The sequence below is a fragment of the Choloepus didactylus genome, chromosome 12 (assembly GCF_015220235.1).
Source record: "Choloepus didactylus isolate mChoDid1 chromosome 12, mChoDid1.pri, whole genome shotgun sequence".
Taxonomy (NCBI): Eukaryota; Metazoa; Chordata; class Mammalia; order Pilosa; family Megalonychidae; genus Choloepus; species Choloepus didactylus.
The window spans coordinates 58,545,753-58,560,293 of record NC_051318.1 but is presented as its reverse complement, the minus strand read 5'-3'; the positions used below and the strand labels follow the sequence as shown (position 1 = coordinate 58,560,293).

The following is a 14,541-nucleotide window of genomic DNA, read 5'->3' as shown; positions in this document are numbered from 1 at the left end:
TATATCTTTTGATTGGGGAGTTTAATCCATTTACATTCAATGTTATAACCGTGAAGGCATTTCTTGAATCAGCCATCTTATCCTTTGGTTTTTGTTTGTCATGTTTTTCCCCTCTGTCTATTAATATCCTTTATTGTACCCATACCGAATCTCTTTAGTACTGAACCTTTCTCCAAGTCTCTCTGTCCTTTCTTTGTTTCTCTGTCTGTAGGGCTCCCTTGAGTATCTCCAGTAGGGCAGGTCTCTTGTTAGCAAATTCTCTCAGCATTTGTTTGTCTGTGAAAAATTTAAGCTCTCCCTCAAATTTGAAGGAGAGCTTTGCTGGATAAAGTATTCTTGGCTGGAAATTTTTCTCGCTCAGAATTTTAAATATATCGTGCCACTGCCTTCTTGCTTCCATGGTGGCTGCTGAGTAGTCACTACTTAGTCTTATGCTGTTTCCTTTGTATGTGGTGAATTGCTTTTCTCTTGCTGCTTTCAGAACTTGCTCCTTCTCTTCTGTGTTTTACAGTGTGATCAGTATATGTCTCGGAGTGGGTTTATTTGGATTTATTCTATTTGGAGTTCGCTGAGCATTTATGATTTGTGTATTTATGTTGTTTAGAAGATTTGGGAAGTTTTCCCCAACAATTTCTTTGAATACTCTTCCTAGACCTTTACCCTTTTCTTCCCCTTCTGGGGCACCAATGAGTCTTGTATTTGGACGTTTCTTATTATCTATCATATCCCTGAGGTCCATTTCGATTTTTTCATTTTTTTTCCCCATTCTTTCTTTTATGCTTTCATTTTCCATTCTGTCATCTTCGAGGTCACTGATTCATTGTTCAACTTCCTCTAGTCTTGTACTGTGAGTGTCCAGAATCTTTTTAATTTGGTCAACAGTTTCTTTAATTTCCATAAGATCATCCATTTTTTTATTTAGTCTTGCAATGTCTTCTTTATGCTCTTCTAGGGTCTTCTTGATTTCCTTTGTCTCCCGTACTATGGTCTCATTGTTCATCTTTAGTTCTTTGAGTAGCTGCTCTAGGTTCTGTGTCTCTTCTGATCTTTTGATTTGGGTGCTTGGGCTTGGGTTATCCATATCGTCTGGTTTTTTCATATGCTTTATAATTTTCTGTTGTTTTTGGCCTCGAGGCATTTGCTGAACTTGATAGGGTTCTTTTAGGATTTGCAGACCAATTGAAGTCCTTATCTCTAATTTATCAGATCTACAGCTTCGTGGAGCACACTTTCTCTAACTAACCAGCAGGTGGCGTCCACGAGCCACCTGTTCTCCACAAGCCAGTTCTCCCCTGCTTAGCCTTTTTGGTGAGTGAGGGAGTGAGTCTTGTGGGGTCCAATTGGTGTACCAAGCTTGCGTGTGTAGTTGGTGTTGCCTGCCCTGTATATGGGGCGTGTTTCTGGGCAGTCAGGGAGGGGAGGGTGGCTCTAACAATGAAATCTCCCTGGTGATCCTAGAGTTTTAAAGCTGCTGCAATAGTCTAATCCTTCAGTTCAGTCCTGCCACAGTTTGTCTCTGCCACTGACCCACAAGTCCTTGGTATTGGCGTATGGCTCCTGAGACTTGCAAGTGGGCCCCTCTTCCAGGCCGTGCACCCCGGGTCCTCTGTTGAGGGATGACTGTGCTATGTCACAGGTGAGTGCCGTCCCCCCAGGGCAGTTCTGGGCTGCTGGGCTGTGTAGGGAGGCTCCCAGTCTGCTGAAATGATGGCTGAATGGGGCTTTGTTAATTCACACTGCTCTACCTTCCCAACTCTGGGACAATCAGCTGAGGTTGCAGGGAAGGCTAATGTCCACGCCCAGTTTTGTGGTGTGTGCCTGTTATTTGAAGCACTTCTGTCACACTGGGTTGTCTGGGGCAGTTCTGGGCTGTGGGGCTGGCGATGGGCAGGAGTGTTTCCTGTCCACCAGGATGATGGCTGTGAGTGGACACCCCCCTTTTCTTGGAAAGTTGTGGTGTTTAGTGAATTTTCTCAGCCACTGGATTATTGCGTTTTGTCTAAGAGCTCTCCTAGTTCTGCTCTTGACTTGACCTGCCCAAATTGTAAGTCTTTGAAGCTTTCTGTATTGGGCTTCTTAGAGTAATTGTTTTAGAAAAAGAAAAAAGGATTAAAAAAAACGGCGCTCCTCAGAGATCTAATGGGTTATTGAAATGCTAAGAGACAAAGCAACCAGGGCCATTAAGGAAAGTTCCACAGGGCAGAGAGATCAGCTTTTCTTCGGGATTTGCATATGCGCCTCAGGGCCTGAGCTCAGGCCTGAGCTCTGCCCTTCCCCCTTCCACGTTCACCAGAACTCCAAAAATCCTCCGCTTTTATTTTGGAGTTTTTCGTGTTGTTTTTTTTCTATGCCTGTCTCCTCTCTACTGGGCTGGCTGCTCTCAGATTGTCTGGTGTCTGGTCTCCGTCTATCTATGGTTGGAGTTTGGATCAGCAGAATGAGTTTCCGATAAGGGCTGCCACTGCAGTTCTCCCTTCTCCTTCCCGGAGCTGACAGCCCCTCCTCCCACGGGACTCAGCCTGGCAGTGAGGGGCGCGGGTCCCCTGGCCGCAGAAACTTACAGATTTCGCTGATCTCAGCAGTTCCACGTTTTCATGAGTGTTGTATGAAGTATGCCCAAAGTCAGATTGCTCTGTGGTGTCCAGTCCACGCAGTTCCTGGCTTTCTACCTACTTTCCTGGAGGAGTAACTAAAACATACAGCTCACCAGTCTGCCATCTTGCCCTGCCTCCGACATTTACTTTTAATTGATTAGTTCCTTTAGTGCAAATCTACAATGCAATATAATTACTTTCACATTGTCCACGGTAATTATAGGATTCATCGTAAAATATTAATTTCTGGGTTATTCCAAACAGTGTTGTCTTGTAAAGTTTTGTTTTGTTTTTGTTTGCATTTTTCTTTCAACCCATAGGTCCCATACCCATTAGTGGGTCATGAAATCAATTAGTGGGTGAAGATCAGGTTCAGATGTAAAAAACTTCACCCTCTCTTCCCCTAGCAAGGGTTGACAAGCTGACAAATTTCTGTGGGATTTCTGTCTGACCCCCTTCTAGCCCACAGGGCCTTCGTAACTTGTCCTGACTTTCTCCACTTTTCTTCATCTTCTCACCCTCACCTCCATCTGTCTTGGGTGCAACCAGCGCATTAAGAAACTTTAAATAGAATAGAACAGAAAATACAACATTTCATTGCATATGGTTATGTAAGTACTGTATTGTGCTGTGTTGTGATGTAAACGGATTTTTTACTGTGGTTTATATTTCAAAGTTTGAGAACTATCTTAATATATAAATTCAGGCTGCATGATGGATGTCTTCTTTTATTGTCATCAGTGTGTCTCTATGATGAAGTATACATTCTTTTTGCGATAATGCTAAAAACCAAAATTTGAGTTGTGATAAATGTGAGACTTGGATCGGATGATTCTTCCAGTCCTCCCCCATCCACTCAACCCTAATCAAGAAGGCATTTTACCAACTCAAAGGTGCTTTGATGAATATTTTTCTTCCCTGTTCTCCCATACCCTCCTCTTTTTGCTCCTCCATCAAAACATAACGTTAAACATTATACATCTCAAGAAATAGTCTCAACCTCCTTGCTCTGTCTTTGCAAAACTGAGAAGAATCCAAAGGAAAAGTTCTGACTTTTATCTTAATCTCTATCTCCAGCACATATAGCAGGGCTACAAAAAGTAACCAAATGAGAATGGTGGTTCAGCCCAGCAGACATTTCTGGAGTGTGTACTATGCATTCCTCACAACAACTCTAATTGATAGCCTGTCATTCTTCTGTTTTATAGTTCAGGAAAGTGAGTTTCAGCGAGTTAGCACAACTACAGAGCTGTTAGATGCCATAAATGGATTTTCTGACTCGTGTTCCAGTGGCTGATCATTCAACAATCATTTGTCAAGGATGCATTATGTTCTAGGAACCAGGTATTACTCCTGGAGGGTATGAAACTGAGTGAGACACACTGTCTGCCCTCAAAGAGCTTGAATCACTGTGGGGCTATAGATACATTTAAAACTCCATAACTACAGTCATAATAGTCACTAGTTAATGAATACTTACTCTGGGCCAGGCATGAGATCTGTGTAGTGCTGTGGGGATGCTGAGGAGAGAGTCTCTTTCAGGATAAGGATCAGGTAAGTTTTCCCATCCTGTTTTCCTATAAGTTTTCTCATCCTGATGGCTAGAAAGCTAGCAGCCAGAGAGAACAGCAAGGCCTTTCAGAACAGAGGGGCAGCATCTGCAGAGGAACTGGCTGGGTGAGAGAATACCTTTTGTCAGCAGGATGTGAGCAGGAGTTTGGTTATGGGGTAGAGAAGGGGAGTTGGGGAATTTTCCAGGATTTTTGGCTTGGACACCAGAATGGGAGCTGGTCCACAGGCACTTACTAAATTTGATAAGTTTGTGCAATATTCAGTGTTGTGTTCTTAACGTGGGTACTCATTGCCTGAGACAATGAATACTTTCCAAACTGTTAGGCTTATATTTGTCATGAATAATTAAGTTGTGGAAAAGCTGACTGAGTTAAATCAGTGTTTTATTTTGAGAATTTAATTTATGAAAAGCAATACAATCATAGCGTACTTCCATATGCCAACTTGCCAATAAAAGGCTCTTTTACCTTTATTTAATACCTATCCTAAAAGATTAATGAAATAAAGGAGCTCAGTTCTAGAGTGTTTATGTGGACAGGAGAAACTGATTCAGTTGGGAGGTAAGGGGCAGGTGATCACCAGAAGATACAGTCTTGTTGAATGATAGCAAGATACAATTCATAAATAAATTTTTAATTCATTGATGTTTGAGTAGTTCTGTCATTGTTTTGTCATTTATACTATTATTTGGATGATCTGCAAGAGATAAAACAACATTGTTTTAAAATAAACTTTTAAAATTACAAAAACATAAATCCCTAGGAGTCAAAGCACATGCTGAGTGGAAATTTTAAAATCACTGCCTTGGGCCCTTTTTAAAACTGGTGAAAATGTTTTATTTAGAACGTTTTATGCTTTTTTACAGGAAAATGGAGGCAGTGTTTTGGAAAAGGAAGGCAAGGTAGGAAAGAAATGTATACATTCTTTATTCATGCTGTATGTGTACGTACACACACACACTCCTGCCTTATTAATACAGCTAATTAACAAATATCTATTATCCAGAATTCAAACAACCAAAAAGCTCGAATAACCAATATCAGTACTACACAATTATAATTGGAACTCTTAGTGATGATTCCATGACACTTAAAGATCTTGGGATGCCTCTGGGATCCTCAAGGGTATGTTAAATTATGTCAAAGTCAGTATTACCACCAATTATATTATACTATTTAAATATTGGGAATCCCCATGTTATACATTGTTACTCTCATTTGACCTAAATATTCAATTAACTATTGCTTTAATTTGCTATGTGTGAATATTTGTGATAAAAGGAGTTAAGATCCACTTTTTCATGTTGTCTTCAGGTGTGGCTGTAAATGTTGCATTTAATGAAACATCCCCTGAATATTAAAGAAATATAAACCTAGATGCCCTAAGACTGCCTTATTTATATATTTACTTTCATATTAAAGTTTTAAGGCAACTGGTAGGAAAAAATATTTTTCTGGTTTAAGAAAAAAATTTGACATATAATATTAGTGTTTGGCATTAGTGAGCTCTCTTTTTCAGATGTTCAAAGTTCTGACCTGTAGTGATAATGCTTGTTTTGGTAAAGACATCTCTGGGCAACCAACATTTGTCAGAATGTACCTTCTAACTTTTTCTAGGTTTTGATCCACAGTGATAAAGATTGGGTGTTCAGGTTAGAAAACCCATCCTTCTGCAGCGCCTCCACCCCCAGTGCCTATTGGAAAGGACAGGTTTGTTTTCAAGATTATGATAGAGGCTAGCCTTACTGGATTCCAGACACTCTAAAGCGTTTTTAGTGCTTCTGTTCATTTAATTCACAATACAGCCCTACAAGATTATTACTATTTTACTTTTGAGAAAATTAAGGCTTATTCATTCATTTTAAAAATATTTATTGAACACATACTGTGTTTTAGGCACTGATGTAAGCTTGGAGACATAGCGATGAATGAAACACACAAAAAGTCCCCATCTTCCTAGAGTTTACGTTCTAGTGGAGGTTCAGAAAGGTTTTGAGACATTGTCCAAGACTGTGCTCTCAATCCATGGTGGGGCTCAGAACATGTTCTCCTTACCACTGTACTTCAATGTTATCTTTTTAGTCAGGTAAATTCTAATTGTTCACAGTATCATCATACAGTTTTGCATTCATCACCACAATCAGCGCTTGAACACATTCATTACTCCAAAAAAAAGAACAATAAAAAATAACAATAAAATAAAAGATCAGACAACACTACCACCACCAAGAATCCCATACTCTTCCCTTATATCTCCCTCTTATTGAGATTTAGCTTTGGTATATTGCCTTTGTTACAATTAATGGAAGTATATTTCAATGTTACTGTTAACTATAGACTCTAGTTTGCATTGATTGTATTTTTTATCCAATGCCATTTGTTCTGGTTTGCTAATGCTGCTGTTAGGCAATATAGCAGAAATGGATTGGCTTTTATAAAGGGAGTTTATCTGGTTACAGAGTTACAGTATTAAGGCCATAAAAGTGTCCAAGCTAAGGTGTCAACAATAGGGTACCTTCACAGAAGAATGGCCAATGGCATCTGGAACACCTCTGTTGTCTGGGAAATCACATGGCTGGCATCTTCTTCGTTTCCTCCCAGGTTGTGTTTCAAAATGGCTTTCTCCCAAGATGTTTCTCTCTAGGCGTCTGGGGGTATTCTCTTCATTTCTCCAAGGCAAACTCTGGAGTAGCAAAAGTCTATTTCAATGGCTGTCCTCAAAATACCAGAAATGGATTGGCTTTTATAAAGGGGATTTATTTGGTTACAAATTTACAGTCTGAAGGCCATGAAAATGTCCAAATTAAGACATCAACATAAGTATACCTTTTCAACACTTTGCAAAGTTGGCATTCATTTGTTGTCTCTCATGTAAACATATTCTTATATGTGTACATTTAATCACCATCATTGACCACTTCAGATTTCACTAAGTTATATAGTCCCAGTCTTTATATTCTAGCTTTCCTTCTGGTGTCATATATGCCCCTAGTCTTCCTCTTTCAACCATACTCACAGTCATCTTTGTTTAGTGTACTTACAGTATTGTGCTACTAATCACACAATATTGTGCTATCCATTTCTGGATCTATACAGTCAATCCTGTTGAACATTCTATACTCCTTCAACATCAAATGCTGATCTCTACCCTCTTTCTATCTCCTGATAACTTGTGTTCTCAGCTTTAGCTCTCAGAGTTTGCTCATTAATGTTAATTCATATAAGTGAGACCATATATTATTTGTCCATTTGTTTCTGGCTAATTTCACTCAACATAACATCCTCAAGGTTCACCTACGTTGTTATATGTTTTGTGACTTTATTCTGTCTCACAGCTGTGTAATATTCCATTGTTTTTGTATACCACATTTTGTTTGTTCACTCTTCCATTGATGGACATTTGGGCTGTTTCCATCTGAGCTAGTTTGGATGTATTTTGTCCCCCAAAATGCCATGTTCTTTAAAGCAGTCTTGTGGGGGAAGACATATTAGCGTTGATTAGGTTGGAATCTTTGATCAGGTTGTTTCCATGGAGATGTGGCCCACCCAGCTGTGGGTAATACCTTTGATTGGATTGTTTCCATTGAGGTGTGGCCCCACCCATTCAGCATGGGTCTTGATTAGTTACTGGGGCTCTATAAGAACTCAGACAGAAGGAGCTCACTGCTGGAGCCAAGAGAGACATTTTGGAAACGGCTGTTGAAAGCAGACTTTTGCTAGCCCAGAGTTTGCCTGGGAGAAACTAAGAGAACACCCCCAGATGCTTAGAGAGGAACATCCTGGGAGAAAGCCGTTTTGAAACCAGAACCCCAGAGCAGACACCAGCCACGTGCCTGTGCCTTCCCAGCTAACAGAGGTTTTCCAGACACCATTGGTGCTTTTCAGTGAAGGTTGCCTACTGTTGATGCCTTCATTTGAACACTTTTATGGCCTTAGGACTATAATTTTGCAACCAAATAACTCCCCTTTATAAAAGCCAATCCATTTCTGGTATTTTGCGTAAAGGCAGCATTAGCAAAGCAGAACAATGTGATGTGTTACATTAATTGATTTTCTTGTATTGAACCAGCCTTGCATACCTGGAATAAATCCCACTTGGTCGTGGTGTATAATTTTTTAATGTGCTGCTGGATTTGATTTGTGAGTATTTTGTTGAGGATTTTTGCATGTATATTCATTGAAAAGATTGATCTATAGTTTTCTTTTCTTGTATTTTTGTCTGGCTTTGGTATTAAGGTGATGTTGGCTTCATAGAATGAGTTGGGTATCTTTCCCTTCCCTTCAGTTATTTTGAAGAGTTTGAGCAGGATTGGTACTAATTCTTTCTTGAATGCTTGGTAGAATTCACATGTGAAGTCATCTGGTCCTGGACTTTTCTTTTTTGGGAGCTTTTTGAAGACTGACTCAATCTCTTTATATGTGATTGGTTTGTTGAGGTCATCTGTTTCTTCTATAGTCAATGTTGGTGTTTCATGCTTTTCTAAGAAGTTGTCCATTTAGTCTAAGTTGTCTAGTTCATTAGCATATAGTTGCTCTTAGTGTCCTCTCATTATCTCCTTTATTTCTGCAGGGTCAGTAATTATGTCCCCTTTCCCATTTCTGATTTTACTTATTTGCATCATCCTCTCTCTTTGTTAGCCTGGCTAAAGGTCCATCAATTTTATTGACTTTCTCAAAGAACCAACTTCTGGTTTTGATGTCTCTCTCTATTGTTTTCATGTTCTCAATTTCATTTATTTCTGCTCTAATGTTTGTTATTTCTTTCCTTCTGTTTGTTTGGGATTGGTTTGCTATTCTTTCTCTAGTTCCTTCAGGTGAACAGTTAATTCCTTGATTTTTGCTCTTTCTTCTTTTTTAATATAGGTGGTGTAGGACAATAAATTTCCTTCTCAGCACCAACTTTACTGCATCCCATATGTTTTGATATGTTGTGTTTTCATTTTCATTTGCCTCTAGATATTTGCTAATTTCTCCTGTAATTTCTTCCTTGATCTCCTGGTTAAGAATATGTTATTTAGGCTCTGTATATTTGTGAATTTTCCAGCCTTCCACCTGTTTTTGATTTCCAACTTCATTCCATTATGATCCAAGAAAATGTTTTGCATAATATCAGTATTTTAAAATTTATTGAGACTTGCTTGGTGACCCAACATGTGGTCTATCCCGGAGAATTATCCATAAGCATTTGAGAAAAATGTGTACCTTGCTGTTGTGGGGTGTAGTGTTCTATAAATGTCTGTTAAGTCTAGTTGATTTATGGTACAATTCAACAACATCTCTGTTTCCTTACTGATCCTGTGTCTAGACATTCTATCCATTGATGAGAGTGGTGTATTGTAGTCTCGAACTACTATTGTAGAGGTGTCTGTTTCTCCCTTCTGTGTTGTCAGTGTTTGCCTCATGTATTTTGGGGCATTCTGGCTCAATGCATAAATATTTATGATTGTTATGTCTTCTTGATGAATTGTCCCTTTTATTAATATAAAGTATCATTCTTTGTCTCTTTGAATTGTTTTACATTTGAAGTCTAATTTGTCTGATATTATATAGCTATCCCTGCTCTTTTCTGATTGTTATTTGCATGAAGTATCTTTTTCCAGCCTTCACTTTCAACCTATTTTTGTCTTTGTGTCTAAAGTGAGATTCTTGTAGATGGCATATAGATGGGTCCTGTTTTTTAATCCATTCTGCCAGTCTATGTCTTTTAATTGGGGTGTTTAATCCATTAACATTTAATGTTATTGCTGTAAGGGCAGTACTTTCTTCTACCATTTTGTCTTTTGCATTTTATATATCATATCTTATTTTCTTTCTCTCTTTCCTTTTACCCTTCTTGATAGTCTTAGTTTCTACATTATTCTCCAAACCTCTCTAGTCTTTTCCTATCAGCCTGTAGCACTCCCTTTAGTATTTCTTATAGAGCAGGTATCTTTTTCACAAACTCGCTCAGTGTCTGTCTGAAAATATTTTAAACTCTCCCTCATTTTTAAAGGACAGTTTTGCAGATAGAGAATTCTTTGTTGGCAGTTTTTCTCTTTCCATATCTTAAATATACCAAACCACTGCCTTTTCACCTCCATGTTTTCTGCAGAGGAATCTGTGCATAGTTTTATCAAGCTTCCCTTGAATGTGATGGATCACTTTTCTCTTGCTGCTCTGAGAATTCTCTCTTTGTCTTTGACATTGGACAATCTGATCAGGAAGTGTCTTGGAGTAGGTCTATTCAGAACTATTCTGATTGGGGTATGCTGCATTTCTTGAATCTGTAATTTTATGTCTTTCATATGAGTTGGGAAATTTTCAGTGATTATTTCCTCCATTATTCTTTCTGCCCCTTTTCCCTTCTTTTCTCATTCTGGGACACCCATAACATTTATATTCATGTGCTTCATGTCATTCAGTGCCCTGAGACTCTGCTCATATTTTTCCATTCTTTTCCCTGTCTCTTCTTGTGTGAATGATTTCAGATATCCTGTCTTCTAGTTCACTTATCCTATTTTCTGCCTCTTCAGATCTGCTGTTGTGTGTCTCCATTGTGTTTTTCTTCTCTTCTATGGTGCCTTTCATCGTCATAAGTTCTGCCATTTGTTTCTTCAAGCTTATGAATTCTTCTTTATGGTCACCCAGTGTCTTGTTTGTGTCCTTCATCTCTTTTGCCACATTATCCTTCAGCTTGTTGATTTGATTTAGAATATTTGTTTGAACATCTTTAATTGTTTCAACTCCTGTATCTCAGTTGAAGTGTTAGAATGTTCTTTTGGCTGTGTCCATATCTTCATGCTTCCTAGTATGACTTGTGATATTTTTGCTGTCTAGGCATCTGATTTTCTTGGTTAGTTTTCTGGAGCTCATTTTCACTCTTTTTCCTGGGTTTTCTTGTTGGTTGGCTTTGTTCTCTATCTGTTCTTTGGTCTTCAGTTCAACTTATTCTAGACCTCTAGCATAGCTTCTGTTTAATTGATCAGAATTTTTCAGCTCTTGTTTTTCTTGTTCTTGCCCTGCCTATATGTAACCTTTTTATGATGGGGTCTCCCCACGTATGACCAAACCCGATCATATTTTCCCAGGCAGACAAGCCCAGGTCTCTAGGGGAGGGTATACTCTCTGAGAATGAGATCCTGCAGGTTTTCAGACCCTCCTGTGAAGCTCTGGACTCTGTACTTTTCCTATCCTGTCCAGCAGGTGGCACTTGTCAGCCCACAGCTCCCCGCTGGCATAAAGAGATGTGGTGCCTCTGATTCTCAGCAGCCTCTGTCCCTTCCAGTGGCTAACTCAAGTTGTTTCTGTTTTCCAGCCCCTGGGGTCTGAGTTCTCTGAATGTGGGCCACCACTTGAGCTGGGCCATGCCCCTCGTTTTTTAGGGGAAGATATGCCCTTTTGGGAATTATCTCTCCAACTTGATTCATTGCCTTGTGTCTCAGACCTATCTTAGCTTCTCCTTTGCCTGGGTCCAGTTGCCAATTGAAAATTTCTGAGGTTTTCTCTAATGAGCTACATATAATAGTTTTTAAAAAGGAGAAAAGCTTTAAAAAGAAAAAAAAAAAAAAGGAAAAAAAATAAATCCCTTTTCAGAGCTTTCCCCAGCCCCCATGTTTTGCTAGTCAAGAGCCGGAGTCGGTACCTGGCTCTGTGCACCCTCCTTCTTGGGGCATAGCCGCTTCCCAGCACTCTGAGCTTGGCTGACTTCAAAAGCACCTGTCTTTATTGTTTTTTATTTCATTTCATTTTATTTTTTCTGTCAGCCCCATCTCCTCTTGGCTGTGATTAAAGCCACACTTGTAGCTTTGTTGAGCTACTTTCCCTTGCTCCCAGTAGAGACTACTTAAAGATATACCCTTTAGGGAATTCTCTCCTTCACCTGACTAGATACTCTTAGACATAACTTAATTCTGCCCTTGCTCAGGGCAGTGCTGAAACCTGAGAGTTCTGGCAGCTCTAATGGGCTATTGAGAAGTCAAAAAAAAAAAAAAGAAAGAAATGGAATGCAATGGAATGGAGAGAAAGAAAAGAAAAAAACAAAAAACAAAAAACCCTTTACAGAGCTGAACCCCAGCTCTCAGGTTTGCCAATCAAGAGATGAATTTGGTACCCATTTCTATGTGCGCCTTTTTCTTAGGGCCAGCCCTTTTCTGGTATTCTGGGCTCTGCTGACTCCAAAAGTATATGTTCGTTGTTGTTGTTATTGTTGTTGTTGTTAGCTCCGCCTCCTCTTTGCCAGGGCGAAACCTTCTGGTTCTTTTCATGCTTGCTCTTGAGTTATCTGTGCTCAGAGCTTTTATTCAGCAGTCTGAAATTCTTAATTAATTTGGCATTAGGAGCATTGTTGGGCCACCCTTCTTCTCCCAGCAGAGACTGCTTCTTTTTTCCTCAGGGAACCAGCTCCATGATAGCCTGCCATGCCAGTGGGGGAGGGGTGCCAGCCCCTGGCTGGGGAAACCTACAGTTCTTCACTGCAATCTCAGCCATTCCACCCATTCCAGACTGGTGTATGATGTGTTCCAGACAGTTCCTGGCTATTTACCAGCTGCCCTAGGGGAGTAACTAAATTACACACCTCACCATACCACCATCTTACCCTGCCACTTGCCAACTGATTTTCAACAAGGGGGCAAAGACCACTCAATTGGGAAAGAATAGTCTCTTCAACAAATGGTGCTGGGGAAACTGGATCCCCATTTGCAAAAAAAATGTGGGACCCGTACCTTACACCTTATACAAAAATCAACTCTATATGGATCAAAGAGCTAAATAGAAGGTCCAGAACTGTCAAACTTCTAGAAGAAAGAAGAAAGGGAGGCACCTTCAGGACCTTGTGCTAGACAATGGTTTATAACACTTTACATCCAAATCACAAGCAAAAAAAGAAAAAATAAATAGGACCTCATCAAAATTTAAAACTTTTGTGCCTCAGATACTTTATCATGAAAGTAAAATGACAACCTCCACAATAGGATAAAATATTTGGAAACCACGTATCCAATAAAGGTTTCATATCTAGACTATGTAAAGAAATTCTCTAACATAACAACAAAAAGACAACCCAATTTAAAAATGAGCAAAAACTTGAATAGACATCTCACCAAAGAAGATACACAATTTCCAGAAAGCACATGAAAAGATATTCAGCATAAATAGCCATTAGGGAAATGCAAATCAAACCCACAATGAGATACCATTTTACACCCATTAGAATGGCTGCTATTAAAAAATAATGGAAAATTACAAGCATTGGAGAGGATGCAGGGAAATAGGAACACTCATTCATTGCTGGTGGCAATGTAAAATGGTGCAGCCACTGTGGAAGATAGTTTGGCGGTTCCTCAGAAAGTTAAGTATAGAATTACCAAATGACATGGCAATCCCACTACTAGGTATATACCCAAAAGAACTGAAATCAGACACTTGAACAGATATTGCACACCAATGTTCATAGTGGCATTATTCACAATTACCAACAGATGGAAGCAACCCATGTGTCCATCAACCAATGAATGGATAAACAAAATGTGTTATATGTGTGTGTGTGTGTGTGTGTGTGCATGTGTGTGTATACAATGGGATAGTATTCAGTTGTAAAAAGAAATGAAGTCCCAGAATATGTGACAACATGGATGAACCTGGAAGTCATCACATTGGGTGAAATAACCCAGACAGAAAAGGCCAAATATTGTGTGAACTCACTGTTATAAAATAATTTTAATAAGCAAACTCATAGAGTCAGAATCTAGAATATAGGTTACCAGGGGATGGGATGAGGATAGGAGATGGGAAGTTAAGGCTTAAAACATACAGGGAACAATGGAAATGTTTTGGTTATGGGTGGCTCAACACTGTGAATGTTATTAACAGTACTGAAATATATATCTGAATGTGGTTAAAAGGGGAAATGTTATGTTAGGTTGTATATGTGGTAACAATAAAATTTTTAAAAAATCCATGAAACTGCACTACGTAAACAATGAACCCTAAGTTAAACCATGGACTACAGTTAATAGTACAATTATAAAAATGTGCTTTCATCAGTTGTAACAGGTGTTTCATACCAATGCAAGCTGTTAATATTTGGGTGGTGTTCCAGTTTGCTAATGCTGCCATCATGCAAAATACCAGAAATGTCTTGACTTCACTGAAGGATGGCTGATGGCATCCGGAAAACCTCTGTTAGCTGGGAAGGTACATGGCTGGTGTCTGTTGATCCCAGGTTGTGTTCCAGCTCCTCTCTCAGCTCCTGTGCATTCTTGGTTCTTTCTCCCAAGACATTTCGAAATGGCTTTCTCCAAAATGTCTCTGTGTCTCTCTTAGCTTCTTCAGCTCCTGGGCATCTAAGCATCAGGGTTCTCTCTTAGCTTCTCTGGAGCAAACTCCTCTCCTTCTGT

At 39.4% G+C, this 14,541-nt stretch overlaps 1 long non-coding RNA gene across 3 annotated transcripts in view; it reads left to right on the top strand.

The window, feature by feature from the left end:
* LOC119507223 overlaps positions 1 to 14,541 on the top strand; it is a 248,847-nt gene that overhangs the window by 27,930 nt on the left and 206,376 nt on the right. For all 3 annotated transcript variants that reach the window (XR_005211171.1, XR_005211169.1, XR_005211170.1), the window contains exon 2: positions 5,032 to 5,067. This is a non-coding gene — a long non-coding RNA (uncharacterized LOC119507223). The remainder of the gene's footprint in view (positions 1 to 5,031; positions 5,068 to 14,541) is intronic.